This window comes from Silurus aristotelis, assembly GCF_946808225.1.
Source record: "Silurus aristotelis genome assembly, chromosome: 22".
In the NCBI taxonomy this organism is placed as follows: domain Eukaryota; kingdom Metazoa; phylum Chordata; class Actinopteri; order Siluriformes; family Siluridae; genus Silurus; species Silurus aristotelis.
In genome coordinates, this window is record NC_139595.1 from 10,180,664 (window position 1) to 10,205,857 (window position 25,194).

The 25,194-nt window shown below is 42.0% G+C and overlaps 2 long non-coding RNA genes across 3 annotated transcripts; both read left to right on the forward strand.

Moving 5' to 3' along the window:
- Window positions 1–328: 328 nt before the first annotated feature.
- Window positions 329–2,044, forward strand: LOC310717799. The gene is made up of 4 exons (XR_014530924.1): window positions 329–1,297; window positions 1,380–1,451; window positions 1,605–1,838; window positions 1,940–2,044. It is a non-coding gene; the product is annotated as an uncharacterized lncRNA (long non-coding RNA).
- A 2,948-nt stretch (window positions 2,045–4,992) lies between these two features.
- Window positions 4,993–6,801, forward strand: LOC310717854. Of its 2 annotated transcripts, XR_014530982.1 has the most exons (4): window positions 4,993–5,416; window positions 5,522–5,627; window positions 5,764–5,869; window positions 6,746–6,801. It is a non-coding gene; the product is annotated as an uncharacterized lncRNA (long non-coding RNA). The 2 variants fall into 2 exon arrangements; XR_014530981.1 differs by having other exon boundaries at window positions 4,993–5,627.
- The last annotated feature ends 18,393 nt before the right edge of the window (window positions 6,802–25,194 follow it).

The window sequence follows — 25,194 nt, forward strand, 5'->3', positions numbered from 1 at the left end:
CTTAAAGTATTTGAAGTAATTAACTTACTATATCTAAATCATATCCGTTACTGAATAATAAAATACAATAAAAATGATGCAAGGGGAAAAATGCTGCAACGCAAACTACTGCACTGATTAGATTGATAGGCAAGAAAGAAAGATGGAGACGGACAGGACAGTGTTCAAAAGGACACTTTCGAACTACACTAAAATCCCCCTCCCTACCCCCACTGTTAAAGTAAAAAGTAATGTAAACTATTCACATTTTTTGGTTTGTCAGCTATGGTAGCTTATCACAGCTTTGCAAATCTTACGTAAAACAAAAGTGATAGTATTTAGTTTTTTTTTTTCAATTATTTACATTATTTTATTTATTTATTTATTTGTATATTTTTTATTTATATTAAAATGTGTCTGGCTATCTTGAATTTAGTTGAATAATGAATAATGAATAAATCACATTAATATGTTGTAACATTTAAAGGTCCTTTCTGTGTTAGTCTACATCAAGAGGGAAAACATTTAATTGTTACATTTTTGTTACCTTTGGATGTAAACATTTTGAGATGTTACACTTTTAGATGTTACACTTTTTTTACCATCATACTATCAATTAGTAAAACAAGATATAGAAATCTATGCCAAAAAAAAACCCTGTTGACAGCCAACCCTTACTTATTCATTTGTGCTTTTTGGTCTGTAGATTATGGATCCTACAATGTACAGTGCCATTGTAACCTACAAAACAGGCGGTGGGTATCCTCTGGGATTATCAAGGACCAGAAGTCAAATTTTCGGAAAAAAACTGCTATTTTTGATATTGAAGGTATTTTGACATAAGACTATGTGATAAATCAATATTGTTATTTTTAAAACCCTTTTGCAACGTAAAATGTAGCTATATATTAGTATATTCCATTAGGATAATTTAATAGAGACCTGTTATTTTTATAATTTAATGTTATGCTAAGCTTTATTTTTTACACAATTTGTTTTACATTGTTTGACAACGGACCTGATGTACAGATGTCTAGTTTTCTCTATTTGTACTGTATAATTGTAATTCTTGATGCTTTAATTAATAGGTATTGTATTGTTACTATATCATTCAGATAGTCAGCTGTACTACAGAAGATACAAAGGAACTGCCTGTGAACTGAGATTAAAGGTTGTCTGAGGTGCAGAGGATGCAAATAAATGCTTTATAGAGTTTCACGCTAGCAGCATTGGTGCACATTGTGGACAAAAAAACCCCAAAAATGCCATATCCAAAAGGTTTTACTGGCCAGGGATGTCAGAGGATCTTGACAAATGGGTAATGACACTGATCAAAGTGAACAAATTGAATAAAATCTTTCTTTTCTTTTGATGCTTACTGATAAATTCTTTTTAAACAGGTGTCTGAATGTGTGGCATGTCAGGCCACTAAAGCATCAATCAAAGAAGAGGTCAAAATTACACCTATACAGGTAATCTATCTATCTATCTGTCTGTCTATCTATCCATCTATTCATCCATTTATTCATCCATTCATCCATACATTCATTCATATGTAATAGAATACTTACATAATTTACTAAATATTTTTATCACATTTTTATTTTTATCATATTTTTTGCAAGGTCACACAACCCTTCGAACTTTTGGGGATGGATCTGATCGGGAAACTCGCTTGCACAGACAGTGGCAATCAATATATATGCGTAATAATTTATTACTTGACCAAATGGCCACAGGCTTATCCACTCAGAAGTAAGTCTGCAGAGGAGGTCACAAACTGTATTATCAAGTTTTTCAATCAGTTTGAGGCACCAAAACGCATACTCACAGACCAAGGGAGGGAGTTTGTTAATCAGGTAAATCCAAGCTGTAACATACCATACAGTGCTCAAATGTACTTTGAAAAATATTTACCTATATTGACAATAATTAAATAACAATTTTGTTTTATAATCAGATCAACCAAAATGTGTCCAAAACTCTTGGCTTTAAAAGGAGTTTGTGTTCACCCTATCATCCCCAGACCAACGGTCTAGTTAAAAGGATGAATGGAACCATACAGAGGTACTAAATTTATACATAAATTTTAACACAAAGATCCTTAAATTGGATATTTTTTTTACACCCACCTATATGAAAATGTAATGTGTTTATTGCAGAACTCTAATGGCGTTTGTAAGGATTGTTAGAAACCAAGTAAAGAATACACAGGTATTTATATATATCTTCTGCTAAAACTATTTTAATGTTAATTATTTGTTTAAGGGCTCTCAGCAAATTGGAACACCTTGATGCTGTTATGTTTGGACTAAGGACCAAAAAAGAGATGACAACAAAGTTATCTCCTTTTTATATGATGTTTGGTCGTGAGGCACGATACCCTTTTCAGGTCCCAGAAGATTAGGTGGGTTGTCTTCTATGTTTTGTTTAATTTTTAATTGTATGTATCGCATTTAGTATGAACTTTGACTAGCACAGCACAGAGTCACTTTAATAGCAGCACATGGACAGTTTAGTAACAATCACACTGGGTCATTTTTATCTGTAATTCTATCAATGTCTGTCTGATAATAATTCCATCCCTTCTGTCTAATTAATGTGTATATATTTTTTTATAGTATATATATATTTGTGTGTGTGTGTGTGTGTGTGTGTGTGTGTGTGTGTGTGTGTGTATTACATTTTATAGTTATACTTTAATAAACCCCCATACTTTTATACTTTTTTTAAAAATATTTTTTATGTTTTTACTTCAATGTTGGACAGTAGTATAAAGGATTTCACTATGTCATATGTGTATGTGACAAATAAAATTAGAATTTGAACTTGAACTTGAACTTGCCTGCATGAATTTGAGATGATCAGGTATTTTTAACTAGAAGTAAATGTTCCTTTTTCAGATCGACAGCTCTGTTGAAGCTGTGGTGGGAATTGAACAAATGACTGAGGATGTCCTGAAACTCAATGAAGTTCTTCAAACTGCACTTACCCACACTGCTCAGGTCCAAAACAAAATGACAAATAAAGAATATAAAGCAAAGAAAGTGAAATTCTCTGTGGGTGACAAGGTGTGGAGATGTAATGTTCGGAGCCAGCAGAGAAAAGGTCGAAAATTAGATCCAAATTTTTTAGGTCCATACACAATTAAAGACATTGAAGGCAAGAATGCTGATCTGATAGATGAGAGAGGGGTTATTTTGCCATAAATAAATATTGACCACTTAAGATTATATATTGAGGAGATGCCACGCATTCCACACAAGATTGTATCCAGATCAACAGACGCAAATCCATCACAAAAAACCTGTCCAACTGCTGAATCACCTGCAATCTCAAAAGTGACAGAGTCATATGTCACCACCACTGTATCTGTTCCACCATCACCAGCCATCTCCAGAAAAGCTACATCACCTGTCTCCCCAAGGGTTTCACCATCACCTGCCATCTCTAAAAGAGCTGCATCACTTGTCTCACCAAGGGTTTCACCATCACCTGCCATCTCTAAAAGACCTGCATCACCAGTCTCCCCAAGGGTTTCACCATCACCTGGCATCTCTAAAAGAGCTGCATCACCAGTCTCCCCAAGGGTTTCACCATCACCTGCCATCTCCAAAAGAGCTGCATCACCTGTCTCCCCAAGGGTTTCACCATCACCCGCAATCCCCAAAAGAGCTGCATCACCTGTCTCCCCAAGGGTTTCACCATCACCTGCAATCCCCAAAAGAGCTGCATCACCTGTCTCTGTATCTGTGTCATCATCACCTACCACTAGAGCAAAAGCAGTACAGCACCGCCTCATCAGCAGTAAGTCAGCAGAAGAAGAGAGTAAAGCTATAAAGTAATGAAAGCTAACAGTCATGTTTTCTCATACTTATTATTTTCTTATGACATTTATCAATACAGTTGTTCAAGAGGCATGGGCAGAAAAAAATGCCTATGTGTTGCTCTCCAGAATTGGGCCGTATAAAATATTTTTTGCAGACATTAGCAAAACCGCTCCAAATAATGAGCTCGAAAGTGAGGTAAGATTTTTTTAGCATTTTAAAAAGTTTTGTGGTTGAAACTGTAGATATCAAATGTTAACATCCACTGCTAACTCCACACTGTTTTGTTTCCTTGTTTAAGGTAATTAATGCATACATATTTCTTCTTGTGAGGCGTTTCAATGCACAAACAAAAGAGCAGGCATTCCAAATTGACTCATATGTAATGACGAATGATTTGGAATGGAAACAAATCTAAATTTAAGGTTGGTTTGCTCGGGTTTATTTATGTACAAATTATGAAACATCAAATTCGAACATATTTCAGTCCTCTTTTTAAATTTCAGGTTGATCCCACAATGTACAAGTATCTCATTGGCATTGTGAATGACCACCACCACTGTTGTGGTAGTTGTGGTAAACAAATAAAGTGTTCATACTGTTCCTGCCCCTCTCCCCGCCGTGGATCTTCCCACTTCATCCAGGCCTGCCTGGATTGGATGTCAACAGTCTCCTACACTGATGTCAACAGTCTCCTACACTGACTCAGAAATACACTTCGCTTTTGATCATCATCACTGCACCCCGCAACATTGTATACCCGCCACAAATGGACATTCGGTGTAACCCAGATGAGGATGGGTTCCCTCTTGAGTCTGGTTCCTCTCAAGGTTTCTTCCTTATGCCATCTCGGGGAGTTTTTCCTTGCCACAGTCGCCAGTCGCCACCGGCTTGCTCATCAGGGACAAACTTACTCATAAAGAACATATTCATTTTTAATCACCGCATTATCTGTGTAAAGCTGCTTTGAGACAATGTTCATTGTTAAAAGCGCTATACAAATAAAAATGAATTGAATTGAATCATAGACATTATATTTTAAACCTTGGAAATAACTTCCAATATTGTGTTCTGCAAAGTGTATGCCTTAATATATTGTGTTTGCTTAATTTATTATGTTATTATTATGTTATTAAGTGTTATATTATAACACTTAATATAAGTGTTTGCTTAAATATTAGGTGGTAAACTTTTAAGCTTCTTTTTAAAGGTAGATTTACCAAAATAACATTAACAGTTAATATTAAAAGAAACAACAAATTACCAGAGTAAATGGGGCAGATACGTAAAGGATGTAGCTGTCCCAGCAAGTGCAAAACAAGCTGTTTGGAGAATATACAAAACATAGTAGATTCCTTCGAAGAGAAGTATTAATATGGTTGTTTAACTTTTTATTATAATGTTTATGAAGACATTTTACCTACAAGAAACTTCATTTAAACATAAATTGTTAATATTAAATGCATGTCAATCTCTTCATTATCTAAAATCTAAATTCATTACTGTTTAAAATCTTAAAAGGTTATGCTGCCCTCTCAAAGGCGGGCTTTGTTCCTAGATCCTCTGGGAGAAAGTTCAGCAAAACTGAGACAATGCCAGGATGTAACGAGGTACTTGAAGTTGTTCATCCCAAAAATATGCTTCTGTACAAAATTCATCTCTACGGGAAAATGACTTATTCCAGTATCACAATCATGATGATTTTATGTGTTAAGGGCTTTTATGCGACAAAAGGGATGCAATTTTTCAAGGTGGTCCTGCGATACACTGCCTCACCCAAAACAGCAAGATGGCACATCATGTGGCATCTTTGCTTTGAAAGTAAGTGATTTAAAATAGATAAATTACTTAATTACCCTGAACTTATGATCTTGGAGAAGGACAATTAAGTTGGTTATTATAGTGTTTTATTTTCCTTTATAATGAAATTGCTTCTTTTAATATTTTCCTCTTTTAGTTTGCTGAATTTGTACTTAGAGAGGAGCCAATTGTTTTAATTAACACAAAAGAAGGAGTGGAAGACTTTAGAAAAGAAATAGCTGTCACTCTTCTCCAAAACAGTGGTATGTGTAATGTACAGTATCAGTCGTAACATTACTATTTAAAATATTGTTAAAAGAAGAATCCTATTTTCATTAAGCCTGCATTTATTTGATCAAAAATAAATTGAAATATAAAAAAATAAAATAATAATACGTTTTGTGAGATTCTATACAAATGTAAAATAATGGTTTTCTATTTTAATATATTATAAAATATAATTTATTTCTATGATGCAAAGCTGAATTTTCTTCAGCTGTTACTGCAGATTGAAGTGTCACACGAGCCTTTAGAATTCATTCTAATATTCTGATTTATTATCAATGGTGGAGTCAGTTGTGCTGATTATATATGTATATATATATAAAATGTTATTTATTTATTAATTTTATTATTTTTGTAAGAAAATACACTACAAGTTTGGGTCAGTGTTGAATTTTTCGTTTTTTGTTTTGAAAATATAGACTACTTTTTTTCAGCAAGGACGTGTTAAATAAATAAAAAGTGATTGTAAAGGCTTATAATATTAGAAAAGATTTCCATTTTAGATGAATCATGTTTTTTTTTTTTACATCCTAAAATGAATCCTGAAAAAATCATAGCAGCCTCTAAAAAAAGGAGGACAACTTTTCATGATCACCATTCAGCAGTAAAAATGCCTGCCTCTTCTCTACATTTCCTCCCTAGTTATTAACTGCACATCCTTCTTAATCAGCACACCTATCTGCCATCATCCTCACCAACTCATTTCACTACCTGCTTGTTTAGCAGAAATTTACCTGTACGTTTGGTTGAAATAGGATCTATTTTCTTTTGCAATGTACATTTTAAATGTACATTCACTGACTGTACATTCAATGCAAATCATATAATCTTCTCACTTGAATTGTTTATTTTAGATGACCTGAGCCAGCTGTGCCATGTCTGTGGGGAGAAAAGTGGTGATAACAACTGGGTATTTACTGTTTTCTATGGCCAAGATTATTCACTATCTATCACAATTTAATTATTGGTTACAGTGTCTGTCTAGTGCCTTGAAGAAAATTATGTTTTCTCTACATTTCAGATTGCCTGTGACTGCTGCAATCAGTGGCACCACCAGTCATGTATCCAGGCGACATCACAAGTGCACTTTTTGTGTCATGCCTGTCAAAAGTAGAAATAAAGGAGTAACACTTTTTACACACCTTTTCTAGTAGTGGATTTTTATTTTGCATGGTTTTGTAAGGGGGGGGGGGTAGAATTCAGGCAGGGGGTTTACATTCAGCTTGCCTAAATAATACCCCCCTAAATAATACAGCTGTAAATGTTGTTAAATTAAATGTAGTATTTTACACATACATTATTACTTGTGTAGGTGTATCACAGCAAGTTTGGCAACTCTGACTATGGAGGAAAAATAAATGGGGGGGGGGTAGAATTCAGGCAGGGGGTTTACATTCAGCTTGCCTAAATAATACCCCCCTAAATAATACAGCTGTAAATGTTGTTAAATTAAATGTAGTATTTTACACATACATTATTACTTGTGTAGGTGTATCACAGCAAGTTTGGCAACTCTGACTATGGAGGAAAAATAAATGGGGGGGGGGGGGTAGAAATCAGGCAGGGGTTTACATTCAGCTTGCCTAAATAATACCCCCCTAAATAATACAGCTGTAAATGTTGTTAAATTAAATGTAGTATTTTACACATACATTATTACTTGTGTAGGTGTATCACAGCAAGTTTGGCAACTCTGACTATGGAGGAAAAATAAATGGGGGGGGGGGGTGTAAGGTATGTCCATGTTAATAAAATGAAATTAACTATTTACATTTTTTTTTACTTGTGTATCCGAGTGATTTAAGTGAGTCTAGGTATTAACTTAAAATAAATACGCGGTTAGAATTCACGCGGTTGGTTTTAAAAGCAAATGATTACATTCCTGAGTTTATTCTGCCATCTACAGGAAGCTTTGTACGTTTTCTTCAAATTGATCTTTTGGCGTTCGGACCAGGAAAACATTTGACCCAACCTTCCGTGTTTTTAGTGCCATCTACAGGAAATATGACGGTACTGTCCGCGTGCACGCGTAGTGGGTTTGATTTCAGACCGGGGGTTTGAATTAGGCACCACACCGGCAAACGTCGGGAAGGAAAGGCGTCCCGAACCGCGAGTGTGTGGGTGAGCCCTAGCGTGAATACTGGAAAGGAAACCGCCAGGGTGAAGACGAAAGTAAATAAAGATGGCTCTGCTTGGTGAACTATTGCCTGTCTGTCTTTCTTCCAGTACGGGGTCATTGAGTTTGTTACACTTTTATCAGTAGATTTTTTCTTAGGTAAAGGCACAGATTTGGAGGGATCAGAGTGTTATAGGGATATAGAGTGTTAGGTGAACTGGGATATTTGTATGCTGTCATCCCCTCACTTTCACACGTTCACTCAGGTTTGGTGTGGTGGGTCGTCTCTTATCCCAGAGATCCCTCATGTCGGTGTTACCTTCTGGTTCTCCCTTTTAGCTATGCTGCTATAGCGAGTCTTGCCGGAGTCCAAATTGCACAGTGACATTAACTTCCATACAACAATAAAGACATATAATCCATATCTTTCTCTTCCTGTCACCCCTCTCTTCTCTCTCTCTCTCTCTCTCTCTCTCTCTCTCTCTCTCTCTCTCTCTCTCTCGGTCGAGTTAAACATGCTCCTGAGGTTCCGGTGACCACTGTTCTTGCCTCTGGATAGTGTCCCTTCGATTGGAGGCCACTCTGTGCAGCTTGGGATGGTTTCTCATCAACGCCTTGGGTTGTTCCATGAAATTCCGGAGTAAGAACCGAAGCTTTGAGGATGGATTGGACTGTAGTTAATGTCAACAGACTGCTATATTGACTCAGGACTACTTTTCGCTTCTGATCATCATCACTGTACCCCGCAACATCGTATATCTGCTATAAATGGACATTCGGTGCAACCCAGATGAGGATGGGTTCCCTTTTGAGTCTGGTTTCTCTCAAGGTTTCTTCCTTATGCCATCTCGGGGAGTTTTTCCTTGCCACAGTTGCCACCGGCTCGCTCATCAGGGACAAACTTACTTATAAAGAACATACTTATGTTCATTGTTAAAAGCGCTATACAAATAAAAATGAATCGAATTGAATTAAGGTGTTCAATACATTTTAAACAGTGTCTAAAATTTCACATAAAATTATATTATTTTACTTTTAGCACTACAGCAGAAACAACTCACTTGACTCAGTGAGCGTAATAGCGTGATCCCATTAATGCAGGACTTACTTAAAGAGCAAACATAGAGCATGAAGACAAAATAATTTAAGTGTTTAAAAAGTAATGTTTTAAAGTGGTTGAGGTTGAGAGGTTCCGACTAGAGATAGTCGGGATCACCTCTACGCACGGCCTGGGCTCTGGAACCACACTCCTCGAGAGAGGATGGACTCTTTACAACTCTGGAGCTGCCCATGGTGAAAGGCGTCGGGCTGGTGTGGGTTTGCTTATAGCCCCCCAGCTCAGCCGCCATGTGTTGGAGTTTACCCCGGTGAACGAGAGGGTCGTTTCCCTGCGCCTACGGGTCGGGGATAGGTCTCTCACTGTCGTGTGTGCCTACGGGCCAAACGGCAGTATAGAGTACCCGGCCTTCTTGGGGTCTCTGGGAGGGGTGCTGGACAGTGCTCCGACTGGGGACTCCGTCGTTCTACTAGGAGACTTCAATGCACACGTGGGCAGCGACAGTGACACCTGGAGGGGCGTGATTGGGAGGAACGGCCCCCCTGATCTGAACCCGAGCGGTGTTCAGTTATTGGACTTCTGTGCTAGTTACAGTTTGTCCATAACGAACACCATGTTCAAGCATAAGGGTGTCCATCAGTACACGTGGCACCAGGACACCCTAGGCCGCAGGTCGATGATCGACTTTGTGGTCGTTTCATCTGACCTGCGGCCGTATGTCTTGGACACTCGGGTAAAGAGAGGGGCGGAGCTGTCAACTGATCACCACCTGGTGGTGAGTTGGATCCGATGGCGGGGGAGGAAGCTGGACAGACTCGGCAGACCCAAGCGTACTGTGAGGGTCTGCTGGGAACGTTTGGCCGAGCCTCCTGTCAGAGAGATCTTCAACTCCCACCTCCGGCAGAGCTTTGACCAGATCCCGAGGGAGGCCGGAGATATTGAGTCCGAGTGGACCATGTTCTCCACCTCCATTGTCGAAGCGGCCGCTCGGAGCTGTGGCAGTAAGGTCTCCGGTGCCTGTCGAGGCGGCAATCCCCGAACCCGGTGGTGGAAACCGGAAGTAAGGGATGCCGTCAAGCTGAAGAAGGAGTCCTACCTGGCCTGGTTGGCTTGTGGGACTCCTGAGGCAGCTGACGGGTACCGGCAGGCCAAGCGAACTGCAGCCCGGGTGGTTATCGAGGCAAAAACTCGGGCCTGGGAGGAGCTCGGTGAGGCCATGGAGAAGGACTATCGGCTGGCCTCGAAGAGATTCTGGCAAACCGTCCGGCGCCTCAGGAGGGGAAAGCAGTGCCCCACCAATGCTGTTTACAGTAGAGGTGGGGAGCTGTTGACCTCAACTGGGGATGTCATTGGACGGTGGAAGGAATACTTCGAGGATCTCCTCAATCCCGCCGTCACGTCTTCCATTGAGGAAGCAGAGGCTGAGGGCTCAGAGGCGGACTCGTCCATCACCCAAGCTGAAGTCTAGATAGGTAGTAAAGAAACTCCTCGGTGGCAGGGCACCGGGGGTGGATGAGATCCGCCCTGAGTACCTCAAGTCTCTGGATGTTGTGGGGCTGTCTTGGCTGACATGCCTCTGCAGCATCGCGTGGCGGTCGGGGACAGTGCCTCTGGAATGGCAGACCGGGGTGGTGGTCCCTCTTTTTAAGAAGGGGGACCGGAGGGTGTGTTCCAACTATAGGGGGATCACACTTCTCAGCCTACCTGGGAAAGTCTATGCCAGGGTACTGGAGAGGAGAATACGGCCGATAGTAGAACCTCGGATTCAGGAGGAACAATGTGGTTTTCGTCCAGGCCGTGGAACACTGGACCAGCTCTATACCCTCTACAGGGTGCTGGAGGGTTCATGGGAGTTTGCCCAACCAGTCCACATGTGCTTTGTGGATTTGGAAAAGGCATTCGACTGTGTCCCTCGCGGCGGCCTGTGGAGGGTGCTCCGGGAGTATGGGGTCGGGGGCCCTTTACTAAGGGCTGTCCGGTCCCTGTATGACCGAAGCAGGAGCTTGGTTCGCATTGCCGGCAGTAAGTCAGACTTGTTCCCGGTGCATGTTGGACTCCGGCAGGGCTGCCCTTTGTCACCGGTTCTGTTAATAATTTTTATGGACAGAATTTCTAGGCGCAGCCAGGGGTCGGAGGGTGTCCGGTTTGGTGACGACACGATTTCGTCTTTGCTCTTTGCAGATGATGTTGTCGTGTTGGCTTCATCAGACCAGGACCTTCAGCATGCACTGGGACGGTTTGCAGCCGAGTGTGAAGCGGCTGGGATGAGAATCAGCACCTCCAAATCCGAGGCCATGGTCCTCAGTCGGAAAAGGGTGGCTTGCCCACTTCAGGTTGGTGGGGAGTTCCTGCCGCAAGTGGAGGAGTTTAAGTATCTTGGGGTTTTGTTCACGAGTGAGGGAAGGGTGGAACGGGAGATTGACAGACGGATCGGTGCAGCTTCTGCAGTAATGCGGTCGATGTACCGGTCTGTCGTGGTGAAGAAGGAGCTGAGCCGCAAGGCGAAACTTTCGATTTACCGGTCAATCTACGTTCCTACTCTCACCTATGGTCATGAGCTCTGGGTCATGACCGAAAGGACAAGATCCCGGATACAGGCGGCCGAAATGTGCTTCCTCCGCAGGGTGGCTGGGCGATCCCTTAGAGATAGGGTGAGAAGCTTAGTCACTCGGGAGGAGCTCGGAGTAGATCCGCTGCTCCTCCACATCGAGAGGGGTCAGCTGAGGTGGCTCGGGCATCTGTTCCGGATGCCTCCTGGACGCCTTCCTGGGAAGGTGTTCCGGGCGCGTCCCACTGGGAGGAGACCCCGGGGAAGACCTAGGACACGCTGGAGAGACTATGTCTCCCGGCTGGCCTGGGAACGCCTTGGTGTCCCCCCGGAAGAGCTGGAAGAAGTGTCTAGGGAGAGGGAAGTCTGGGCATCTTTGCTTAGACTGCTGCCCCCGCGACCCGGCATCGGAGCGGGAGAAGATGGATGTTTTAAAGCCATGACCAATACTCTTGGGCAGTTAAATATACTGGCAAAAAACCTGGCAGCCGCTTTAATTTAACTTACAACACGTTGATGGAAACCACAGGAGTTTATTCTTCCGGAGCGTTTCTGGAATTGCCATGTATAAAAAAGATAAATCGTTTGAATTTCAATAAAATTTAAATACAAATACTGATATAAGTAACTATTAAAGCATTTAGAAAAGCTTAAAAGCACTTAGAAAAGCATTTCATGTGTATGTGAAAAGAATTGAAACTGAATAATTGTAGATTTAGCCCAGCGGATGGCGCTGTACATAGTTTTTGGTGTGCTGTAGAGACCTGCACTCCCGCGCAGCCCCTGCACAATGTCTAAAGCGCAAGACAGATAAGAATCACTGAGTGCTACATATTACTTCATTATTAGTGAAAGAAATACACAACACAACAAAACCTTGGCCTGTTTTTTTTTATTTTTTTTATTTTAATTTTTTATTTTTTATATCGTTTCACTTGAGTCCTTATTTATGTCCATGTTCATCATTTACACAAAATGTCAAACTCAAATAAAATAAAACATGTTTGTTTATTTCCTTTTCTTTTTTATTCAGCAGGAAGAATCGGTCAGTGCATTGAAAATAAAACTACTTATACATTTCACCTGTGAGATTTTGCGGGCAGGAGAGGGATCAAACTTAAATATTGGAGACAGGAACAGAAGTAAATAAAATTTTTGCGGGAGCGGGACAGAACCTTGAATAAGAAATCCGTCCCTTGCAGGTCTGTAGTGTGCTGTATTTTGTTCTCAGCTCGCCAGTGGTCACAGCCATGAATACTGAAAGCTTAACTGCTAACACAGTTCGATCCAGTATTGAAATCCCTTCAACGCTTTTGCCTGAACACATTATTTTGTTGTAATTTGGTTTTTGTGAAACATCATAGGTGTATTGTTTCAATGCATTATTGTAAATCTTAATGTCATATGCAAAATAAATTTTTTTTGTCAGTTATATATATATATATATATATATATATATATATAAAAAAACCACTAATGGATAATAAATGATTTTACATATAGTTCAACAACACTGAAGTTTTTCAGTCTAATAGCAGTCATAGATTGCATTTAGTGCATCTCTAACTTTAGATCAACTTCAGAGTTGCATGCAATGGATTAGATGTGTTTTTTTAAGGAAAATATTAGGCTATATAAATTTGATTTGTGTTTATATTATAATATAGCAAGGCCTTGCTCAATATTTGAAGCCCAGAAGAATAAATAAAGACATCTGACCATTGCAAGTTTCGCTGCGAACACTCAAGTATGCTCTTATTGTTCTAACTGGTATATAAAAATTAGTTTTGGACACAAATAATTGTATCACTGTATTTAAATGTGATTAACGGAAATACTGAATCAGTTAAAACTACAACTAGAGGTGAAAGACAACATCAGTCAGGATATGTGCTTGGAGAACACGGGAAAGTTAGTCCAAACACTCACCAACTGGTGAGATGCTGTATGATAGAACATGGCTTTTTTGAAATACATACAGTATGATTCGTGCATGTAATATATACAGTCTCTTTCAAAAGTATTGGAGTAGCATAGCTAATTCATCTGCTTTTGCTGTACACTGAAAACATTAAAGCTTGAGATTAACAATGAATCAGACAATTGAACCGGATTTAAGCTTTAATTTCCTGATATTTTCCGTAAAATGTGTTTTTTTAAGCAACTTAGAACATGATACCTTTATTGAACCTTTTGCAAAATATATATAAGTATATAAACATAAAGTTTAAATGTAAACTTCCTCTTTTTCTTCTTTTTCTTCTTTTTTCAACTTTTCCCATTAGGGGTCACCACGGCGGATCATCCTTCTCCATACCCCCTTGTTCTCTACATCTGCCTCTTTCAACCCAACTACCTGCATGTCTTCCATTACCATATCCATAAACCTCCTCTTTGGCCTACCTCTTTTCCTCCTTCCTGACGGCTCCATCCTCAGCATTCTCCCACCGATATAACCCATGTCCCTCCTCTGCACATGTCCAAACCATCGTAATCGTGCTTCTCTTACTTTGTCTCCAAAACGTCCTACATGCACTGTCCCGCTAATAAACTAATTTCTAATCCTGTCCATCCGCGTTGTTCACGCTCTAAATCACGTGTAAAATCTGGTCAATAGGCAGTTGTGACGTCATTGGCGGGCGACGTCGCGCAAAACAGGAAGCTACAAAATGGAGCAATATCAACCTCTGAAAAAGGAGAAGGTCAGGGATGCAGGGAGTATGGCCCATTGATGCAGCTCTCATTCCCTCAGGGAACTAGGGTTACATACATAACCTAGAGACGTTCCCTTTCAGGAAATCGAGCTGCGTCGAAAACGCTTTGTGACCGAGTGTCAAATCATGGCATACTGACCAGTCCCTCCCTAGTGTGTCTGAGCACAACCTGCATTCAGGACAGAGGTCGAGGTCGTAAAACCTGACATAGGTCAGCGGGGTAGACCATCCCACAGCGTTATAAATGTGCTGGAGCGACACTTCAGTGGACAAGGCCATAGAGGCCACCATACACCAGGAGGAATGAGCCTTAACTGCGAAAGGAGTGGGAAGACCAGAGGACTCATAATACAAACAAATGGCATTCACAATCCATCTACTGAGCGTCTGCTTATTAGCTGGGAAACCTTTCCTGTGAGGGCCAAAGCAGGTAAACAGCTGCTCTGACTTCCTCCACGGACTCGTCCTGTGAGGGATGCATCCGTTGTTAGCGTTACGCAATGACAAGGAGCTCCCAGGACAGGGCCTTGAGACAGGAAAGTAGGTTCTCGCCATACATCTAAGGCCCGCAGGGCTTGCTGCGAGACCTTGATAGTATAAAACGGATTGCCCTTCGGGGGAACCCTCTGTCTCTGAGCCACCACTGGAGGAGTCTCAAATGGTGGAGGCCAAGTGGGATCACACTGGACACTGCCTCCATGAGACTGAGCAGCCTCTGGAACTGCCTCACAGTCAGTGACTGGCCTGCATTTACTCTCTTGACTGCAGTGAAGATGACTTTGATCCAGGCAATTGTGCCTGCAACACATTCGAATCCCCCACTACGCCCAAGAAGGTGGTTCTCTGGGCGAGGACAACATTTCAATGCCGGACCGCCTGAAGCTCTGATCGAGCTAACACCAACCAATCGTCGATATAGTTTAGAATGCGGATGCCCTGAAGCCGTAGGGTGGTGTTGAGGAGGTATGGGCACTGTATAATGAGGTGTAAACCGCCCTTCCCAAAACAGGGCTCTCTGATTGTCAGGGCCGCTGCACCACTGCCCGTTTGTTCCCAGAGAGGACCACCCTCAGGTTGGCCGACCCCCTTTGCCAAGCAGCCCTGTGAGACCGGCAGGGAAAGTACCGTTGAAATGCCACCGAATGCGTTTTAGACACCTTAAAGCTGTTGATTACCACCTCTACCGAATCGTTGAACATTCCAAAAGTAGCATTCAGCAGAAAAACCCTGTCCCTGTCCGGAATTTCTGACAGGGTGATCCACAGATGCCTTTCTGTGGCTACTAAGGCTGACATGGAGCGACTGACGGCCTGCGCGTTTCCTTGGTGTCGGCAGCGCGACATAACTCTTTGGTGTCGTCAGCCCCAGAATTAAAGCCCTCGTCCAACTCTCGCAGCAAATCGGCCTGGTATGCCTGCAACACACCCATAGTGTGAAGGCAGCCCACGGCTTGACCTGCTGCTGCGTAGGCCCTGCTTATGGCAGTAAGCAGTAAAACGTAAACAATTTAAGGTGGTTTTGTGATTGTCCATAAAGTGTACGTGTGCGGTATGGTGTGTTGTAAAGTGTCTTTGTTCGGTATGGTGTGGTATAAAATAAAATGTAAAGTGCACTGTGCTGTGCGAGTCCAGAGTTTAAAGTGTTGTAGTGCAAAAAGTGAGATATGTGCAGAAAAAAAAAGGGAGATTATGGAGAGAGTGGGCCAGTTTTTAGATCCTGGGTGTTTCCTGGTTTAAACTCTGAATGGCCTGCGGGAAGAAGCTCCTCCTCATTCTCTCTGTGTTCGCTTTCAGGAAGCGGAAGCATTTCCCTGAACGCAACAAAGAAAAGAGTCCATTGTTGGGATGGCTGAGGTCCTTCATAATCTTCCTAGCTCTCGTCCTGCATCGTGTGCTGTAGATGTCCTGCAGGTTAGGGAGCTTGGTGTGAATAATATGTTCAGCTGAATGCCCCACCCTCTGGAGGGCTCACCTGTCCTGCATGGTGCTGTTCCCGAACCAGGAAGTGATGCTACCCGTCAGAACGCTCTAAATGGTGCAAGTGTAAAAAGTCTTTAGCACCTGAGAGGGTAGTTCAAAGTCTCTTAAGCGTCTCAGATGGTACAGACGCTGCCGGGCCTTCTTCACCATGGTGTTGGTGTGACAGAAACAAGACAGGTCCTGTGTGATGTAAACACCTAGGTACCGGAAACTGTCCACTCTCTCCACTGGGGTCCCGTTGATGTTTAGCGGTTGGTATGACCGCCCCTGCTTCATGCTGAAGTCCATGATCAACTCCTTAGTCTTGCTGACGTTCAGGAGAAGGTTGTTCTCCTGGCACTATCTCTCCAGGTTTTTAACCTCCTGTAGGTAGGCTGTCTCGTCGTTGTTGGAGATCAGGCCCACCACAACAGTGTCGTCAGCAAACTTGATGATGGTTGTGGAGTTGGAAGTGGCCACACAGTCATATGTATACCAGTGAGTACAGCAGGGGGTTTAGAACACAACCCTGGGGAGCTCCAGTGCTGAGGGTGAGGGTGGATGAAGTGTATTTGCCCACACGTACGGCTTGTGGTCTGTCTGTCAGGAAGTTAGAGATCCATTGGCACAGCGGCAGGCTGAGTCTCTGGACCTTCAACTTAGAGGTAAGTGTGGAGGGAATTATGGTGTTAAATGCTGAACTGTAATCCACAAACAGCATCTTTGTATAATTTCCATTTCTTTGGTCCAGGTGGCTCATCGTAGTGTGGAGGAGATGAGCAATGGCATCCTCAGTAGAACGGTTCTGATGGTACGCGAACTGTAGTGGGTCCAGTGTGTCTGGTAGTGAGGCAGTGATGAAGTCTCTGACCAGTCTCTCAAAGAACTTCATTACTACTGAGGTCAAGGCTACAGGGAGGTAGTTGTTAAGGCAAGCGGGCTGGGGTTTCTTCGGGACAGGAACAATTGTGGACTGTTTGAATCATGAGGGGACAACAGACTGTTCCAGTGAGAGGTTTAATATCTCAGTGAACACCGGTGCTAGCTGGTCAGCGCAGGCTTTCAGAACCCGAACTGTGATGCCTTTCTGGTATTCACTCTCTTGAATGCCCTCCTCACGTCATGCTCCAAAATGGTGAAGGTGTTTACCTCTCCGCTCTCTCAACATGCACGCTGTTTGTGCTGCTAGCGCTGCTGGCGTGGTTAGCTGCAGCCTCGAAACGAGCGTAAAAACTGTTTAGCTCGTCTGCCAGAGAAGCGTCCGCATTCACCATTCTAGAAGATGGTGTTCTATACTCCGTGATGGTTGTTAGTCCCTGCCACAGGCTCCTAGAGCCACCATGTTGGAACTGTGACTCCAGTTTCCTCCCGTAGCACCGCTTTGCATCCCTTACCGCTCTGCGAACACTGTAAGACGGAGCCTTGTACTCATCCATGTCCCCGGGGGCGAGCCTCGTGTTGTAGGCAGCGGAGCGGGATCTCAGAGCATCGCAGATGGTTTTATCCACCCACGGCTTCTGGTTTGGAAACGTTCTGATGGTGTTTTTTTGCACCGTATCATCCGCTAGTTTCCCGATGAATCCCATAACCGCTTTCATAAACATGACGTCATCAGAGCTGCACCTGAACATGTTCCAATCTGTGCCATCCAAAGCATCCTGCAGAGTAGCCACTGATTAGTCAGTCCAGCGCACGACCTCCCTCTGAACCGGAGCCTCCTGTTTCAGCCTTTGTTTTTAAACAGGCATGAGGAAGATGGCGGCATGGTTCGATTTCCAAAACGGTGGACGTGATTGTGCCTTGTAGCTGTTTTTAAATGTTGTGTAACAGTGGTCCAGTGTCCTTTCACTTTCTCCTACCACAATGAGTGCAGCGTCCCGATGCTGTGTTTGGTGAAAAGTCTCATGTAAATCCCATACTGCAGTGTCTGTGTCTTGAGGTGGAATATAAACGGCACTGACTATGACCGAGCTGAATTCCCGAGGTAGATAAAACGGCTGACATTTGATGGTCAGTAGTTCCAGATTTGGTGTGCAGGAGCGTGAAAGAGGAACAATGCTCGTGCTGTCGCACAAGTGGTTGTTCACACCATCAGACACACTCCACCTCCTCTTGACTTCCCCGAGTCCAGTGTTCTGTCTATGCGGTAAACTGAGAAAAACTTGGCCGGCTGGATGGCATGGTCCGGTACCTCTGGGTTCAGCCATGTCTAAGTGAAGCAGAGAAGGTTGCAGTCCCGAATGTCTCTCTGGAACGTGACCCTTGCTCTGAGGTCATTGAGCCTGTTCTCCAGAGACTGGACATTGGCTAACAGGATACTAGGTCAGTGTGCGCGTGCCCTCAGCCTGTTCCTGACGCCGGCTTGTTTCCCTCGCGGACGCCGGTACGGGTCGCGTCGTTTGTTCTCCTTCAGAATCTCGCTCGGCCAGCATGGGTCCGGGTTTAAAAGTGCTTTGTACACCAATAGATATAAGAGTGTCTCTGTCACATATAATGATGTCCATAGTGTGTAGATGGAACTGTAAGTAATTAAAGACCTCACCGGCGCCATCTTGATCATCTTCAATGGCTTAGCAGGCAACACTGGATCCTTCAGCGATGCAACACCTGGGGAAAGATAGCCAGATAGTGTCTCTTCAACCCTGGGTATCTCCCCATAGCCGCATTTCCTGAACCCTACTATATTTGTGTATAGCTATATGGGGTCTCCCAGGACCTAGACACCTCAGTGTGTAGGTCAGGGAAAAAACAGTAGGCCCCGGAGGCGGAGGCTTTGCCACAGGACACAGGAAACGCTCATCCAGCTTGCTGAGAATGCGTTGCTTCCGCATCTCATCGGGCCAAGCTATCTCTAGCTTAGCGACAGCCCGCGTCACTACCTCCAAGAGCTTCTCGAAAAACACAGGCTGTGAGGAGGCTCACTAGCATCCGGAAACTCTCCCTCCTTGAAGAAAGAGATCTGGAGCTCTGAGTAACATGTGCCAGAAGAAAGGACCGCGAAGCGAGTGTTTTCCACGGAAACGGGAGCTCGGCCCAGCAGGAAAGGCTGGAGGGGACTCATCCGTCTCCATGCCTTCTGCTAGGTCGGCCTACGAGCCCAATGACCTTCGGTGCTGCTTCACCTCGGCGAGAGCGGGGCCTGAGCCGCGATTGAGATCACTCTCCTCGCAGAGTGATCTGCCGGAGCAGAGAGTGCGGATAGCCATGCGGCTACAGCACGGACAATTGTCTCTCAAGAGAGCCGATTGAGCATGAGCCACTCCCAAGCGAACAACGCAAAACTCATGTGTATGTGTCCCCGTAATAAAACGGGGGCAAGGAGGGACTCTCATGCGAAAGTTTGTTTGCTTCTTAGCCATGCTGCACAGATTCACACACAAAGCGTTTACCTAAACAACTCTATTTCTTAGCAACTCCTTCACCTTCACCATCTCTTTTCCCAGCATCTGCACCTCTCCATTGCCCTCCCTCTCATTCACACACTGTCTTTCTCCCACTGGCTTTCATTCCTTTCTCTCCAACACGTACCTCCACTTCTTCAGGCTCTTCTTGACCGGCTCCCTACTTTTACCTCGAATCACAATATCATCCGCAAACATTATGGTCCACGTAGACTTTTGTCTTACCTTGTCTTGACAGACAGGTCAGACAGGAGTTTTCGTAAACTATGATGTTTGCAGATGATATTGTGGTTTGCGATTGTGTATGAACTGTTCATCACCACTGCAAACAGAAAAGGGTATATAGACGATCCTTGATGCAGTCCAATCTCCACCTTGAACCAGTCTGTCGTTCCTACTGCACACTTCACTGCTGTCACATTGTCTTCATACATGTCCTGCACATACTTCTTTGACACACCTGACTTCCTTTTACAATACCACAACTCCTTTCTCAGCACCCTGTTGTATGCTTTCTCTAAATCCACAAACGCACAATGCAACTCCTTCTGACCTTTTCTATACTTCTCCATCAACATTCTCCAAGCAAAAAAAAGTTAACTTAACTAAAGTAAACTAAAGTAGAACAAATTAATTCAATTAATTTGTATTTGTATAGTGCTTTTAACAATGGGCAATGTCTCAGCAGCCACAGATGCTTGTACAGCTTCTTTCAGTTGATATTTGTTTTAGGGGGTTCATCCTTCAGTCTGTTTATTAGGAGGAGGAATGTCTGCTCATTTGGGTTAAGGCCTGGTTAATTGACTTAGCCAGTATAAAATCTTCCACTTTTCCTCTGCCTTCATTTCTTGCATTGTGACTTGAAACATTGGCCTGCTGCATCATGATGTTTTGGGTTTTTCTATAATTTTTAAGTCATCAACCAACCTGTCTAATGTGGTTTCTTTCCACTCTGTTGTACTCACTACATCCAGACAACAGAGAACAGACAGGCTTCTGATATTCCCGCTTAAGGTTTGCTTTTCCTTTATAGACAACTCTCTGGTATTAATGTTTGTGTACCTGTTTTTTAACCATCAAATGCAGTTTTCACAGGTGACAGGTGATCTACCAGGGACTATCTACACAGCAAGAAACACCTGTCTGTTCAACTAACCCCATTGTGACATGATCTTAGTCTTTTAACACCTCTAGATATAAATATCAGAAAATATAATCTGGAAATTCTTGTCTTGGAACTGATCTCAATCTTTTTAATATCACAGTGAATGGTTTTTACTGCACTGCAAAAACCTTTTATGCTAATACTTTCGTTTACTTATAAATAAAGCTATATACTTTATACATAGCTATATATGAAATGTAGAATTTAAACATGTTCCAGATGAACAAAGGGAGTGTTATTAGATTGCTAATATTAAAAAAGGAAAAAAAGGAGCAGGATATTTTTCTTTGTACTGGCTACCCTATATACACTAAAGTCCACTTTTTTAGGAACATCTTTGCACTTGCACATTCAGGTCGTTCTCAGCTTATATTTACACAAAAAAATCGGTCTGTGTACCTTTGTGACTTTAATTGTGGCATAGATGTTGGTACTGAAGGGTCACTTTGATCAATTAAGTATATTGTAAACTGCTGATGATTGACTGATTAGATAACTGCATGATTCTAAAGATTTAACTGCATGATGTACAGTTGTCCCTAATATAGTTGATAGTGAGTGTGCATATATACAAATCTACACACCCCTGTTGAAATTTGCAGGTTTTTGTGATGTAAAAAATAAACCAAGAATAAAACACCAGCTCTGTCTAAATAATGAGGCTACCACTGCCATGCTGCACTATGCTTTTATTTTTGGAGCTAACATCTTCTGATCAGTAAAGTTCAAGAAGTGATAAACCCTGCATGCTTTGTAAACTAGGGCCACACCAACGATAATATTTTAGGGATGCACCGAAATGAAAATTCTTGGCCGAAACCAAAAACCAAAAATGAGGAAACCAAGGCCAAAACCGAAAACCAAAACACTGAAAGAAAAGATTATGTCAATTATTAGAACCATTGCATTCATGGCTATGAATGTGTACTTAACTCACTAAAATCAATGCATTGCAATTCAAAGAATGAATTAATTACAAAAGTTTTTTATTTATTATTATTAAAAATTATTGTTATTTATTTGTTACCATTCATAGTATTGACAGACAGACAGCGGTCAATTATTATTAGCAACGGTCTGTTAAACTAAAATAATTGACCGCCGAACGTTTGGAAGCCCGTTTCAAGTAAATTGAACGTTCTAATCTACAGCATTATGAATAGCCGTGTAATAAATAATAATATATTATAATTATTATTCTTTTCGAGATCCACGAGGAATGTTTCTAAGATTAACCCGTCGATTCACTGGCGACCACTGATCTAAGGCAATGAATTCCATAATTGTTTGTGTTATGCCTTTTGCCTTGGCACCGTCACTGGAAAACTTTCTTGCCTTTTCAAAAACCTCCGCTGCAGACGGATTGGGCATTTACTTTTCTGTGCCACGTTCTTCTCATATTTAGAATGGCAATCGGGATGTTCGGATTTCAGGTGATAAATTAAACCCGACGTGGAGAAACTCTTTGCAGATACACCCCCTCTTGAAATTTTAGCATTGCATGTTTTGCAAATTGCTATCCTTGGGCCTTTCTTCGAGATATTGAAATAAGTCCACACATGTTGGCTTTTATCCAGATAACCGTGTGCTGGCTGCGCTTTTTTATTGCGTCATTACAATTGTGTTTCTGCCGTGTTGTTTTGGTGATTTAGATATTCCAGCCAAAAATTTTCGGTGGCCAGATTTTCGCTGCATCCCTGTAATTTATGATGGGCCTCACGCCAGGGATGTACAAAGGGCCGGATGTGGCCCGCGGGCTGTAGTTTGCCCAGGTCTGCCATAGATTCTCTATAGGGTTCATGTCTGGTGAGTTTGCTGGCCAGTCTAAAACACCAAAACCATGGTCATTTAACCAACTTTTGGTGCTTTTGGCAGTGTGGGCAGGTGACAAATCCTACTGGAAAATAATATCAGCATCTCCAATGAAGTGCTCTAAATATTCCTGGTAGACAGCTGTGCTGACCTTGGACTTGATAAAACACAGTAGACCAACACCAGCAGATGACATGACTCTCCAAACCACCACTGACTGTGCAAACTTTAAACTGAACCTCAAGCAACTTGGATTCTGTGCCTCTCCTCTTCCTCCAGACTCTGGGACCTTAATTTACAGGAAATGCTGAATTTTCTTTCCTTTCATCTGAAAAGACGACTTTGGCCCACTGAGCAACAGTCCAGTCCTTTTTTGTCCTTTGCCCATAACAGTTAAATTCTGCAAAGCTGCTTTGAGACAATGTTTGTTGTGAAAAGCTTTATAGAAATAAACTTGACTTGAATTATATATCGTATATCTTATTACTCGATTACATGGTTGTCCAATGATGCCAGCGATACAGTACTGCCAAATTGCTGTAGAGTGAAGAAGCACAGGGATTTGGGGGTAAGTTAACTGTTGCCAAACACGTCACACTGAGTTCTCTAGGAGGGGAGAATTTGTGTGATTTTTTTTTTTTTTTTTTAGTTACAAGCCCAATGACCCACTTTACAATTGTCTTCTGGCAGAGACAATAGCAAAGGCTTTCATTAACAATCCAGCAACCCCCTTAAATGCACACATACATAAACACAGTAATAGAGTTTATGGTTTAATGTTAACAGTGGTATGAGTTGGTTCTGATTTCTCAAATTTTATAAAGCATCCAGAGAGATCAAGACAGCAATAAGATTAAATAAATAAAGCTTCAAATTGCCTATGGAAATTGAAACCATAATTTAATTTCGGGTTGCCCGATCTTCCTTTTTTTTCACTTTAACTTAATCATAATCATTTTCTTGAATGTGATGTCCTTAGCCACTTAGTTGAATAGATAAAAAGAGCAACACAACCAATGAGTGAATAAGATTGTGGCTGGTTAAACAGGAATACATCAAAGAGCAGAAATTAGAAGAACAGGGAGGCAGAAGATGAATGGAGGCGGAAGGCTTGTTTGTGGTTTGGCCAGCGGCTCTGTGCTTTTATCCCTACAGCCTCTCTCACTCTCATCTTTGTACCAGTTTTCCTTTTAACCCCACTTTTTCATTGTTTAATCAATGTCCATTTTGTGGTTGACATTTTCATTTTTACATTCTCTATATCGGTTTTGTGTCTCTATCCCTCTTTTTTGTCTGATAAGCACATTTTCTTGCTTCTGTTTTAGTTTTATTTTCTAGGTTTTTTTCTGTTTTATATTTAGAATTTTCACACTGGCTAATTGCTTTTTGTATTCCATGTCCCCTCTGTGTCCTGTTGATCTGTTAATTATGCTTGTCAATTGTATGCATTTTGAGTAGAATCTATACATTCTGACCAAATATATGAAACACTTACATCAACAATTACATTTCAACAGATAGTACATATTCCTTTGCACTAAGGCATGAAGTAGAAGTAGGGCAAGAACCCTACTAGAATAACAATGAGAATGGGGGTGGAAAATGGATCATGTTGCTCTTATTTATACATATGGATGGATGGATGGATGGATGGATAGATACATAGATAGATAGATAGAAAGATAGATAGATAGATAGACAGACAGACAGACAGACAGACAGACAGACAGACAGACAGACACAGGTGGCAAAACTTACAAGAAAGTTTTCATGTTACAGTAATTAAATGTGGATGGACCAATGAACGAGGTTTTAAACTTAAATTCCAGCACTGCCATTGAAAGAATTGGACAATTGTATGTGTGTTTCAAATGCATGTGTCTTAAATGTATGTTTACACCCTTTTTAACAGTACCTTACTGTGGTTATGTAAAGTTTTTGGAAGAAAGGTTAAGTACAAAACGATCTTGCAGATAATGGTGAACATTAATGCATGAAATTAATCACGGAGGGCAGCGGGTCTGTGATTTTTGGATGTCTTTGAAGTACCCAAGCTCAGAGCCAGACAATGCGCTTTTTCATTCACTAATAAAATGACACACACACACACACACACACACACACACACACACCCCTTGTGCCTCAATATTAATACCACCAATACCCACCCTCTCTCTCTCTCTCTCTCTCTCTCTCTCTCTCTCTCTCTCTCTCTTACTCTATTTACTATTAAATATTTTTTTTATTCTGTGATGAGGGTCAGCACTCATTCTTACACTGACTGGTGAGGCTGTATATATATCCTCCATGCAGAAACTGATGCTCTATTATTGTTCCTCCATGCACAATTGTGGACGGACAGATGTCTGGATTAAGTGAGTGAATGGGGTAGATTTGGGAGCAGAAGGAGGTGTACATGGTACTAGCAGAACCCATGCATAATCTTTAGCATTAACACAAAGAAGTTCTGTGAGAGAGAAAGCAGCAGAGATATTTTTCTCTCCCTTGTTTTTTTAAAAGGACTTACCTAAA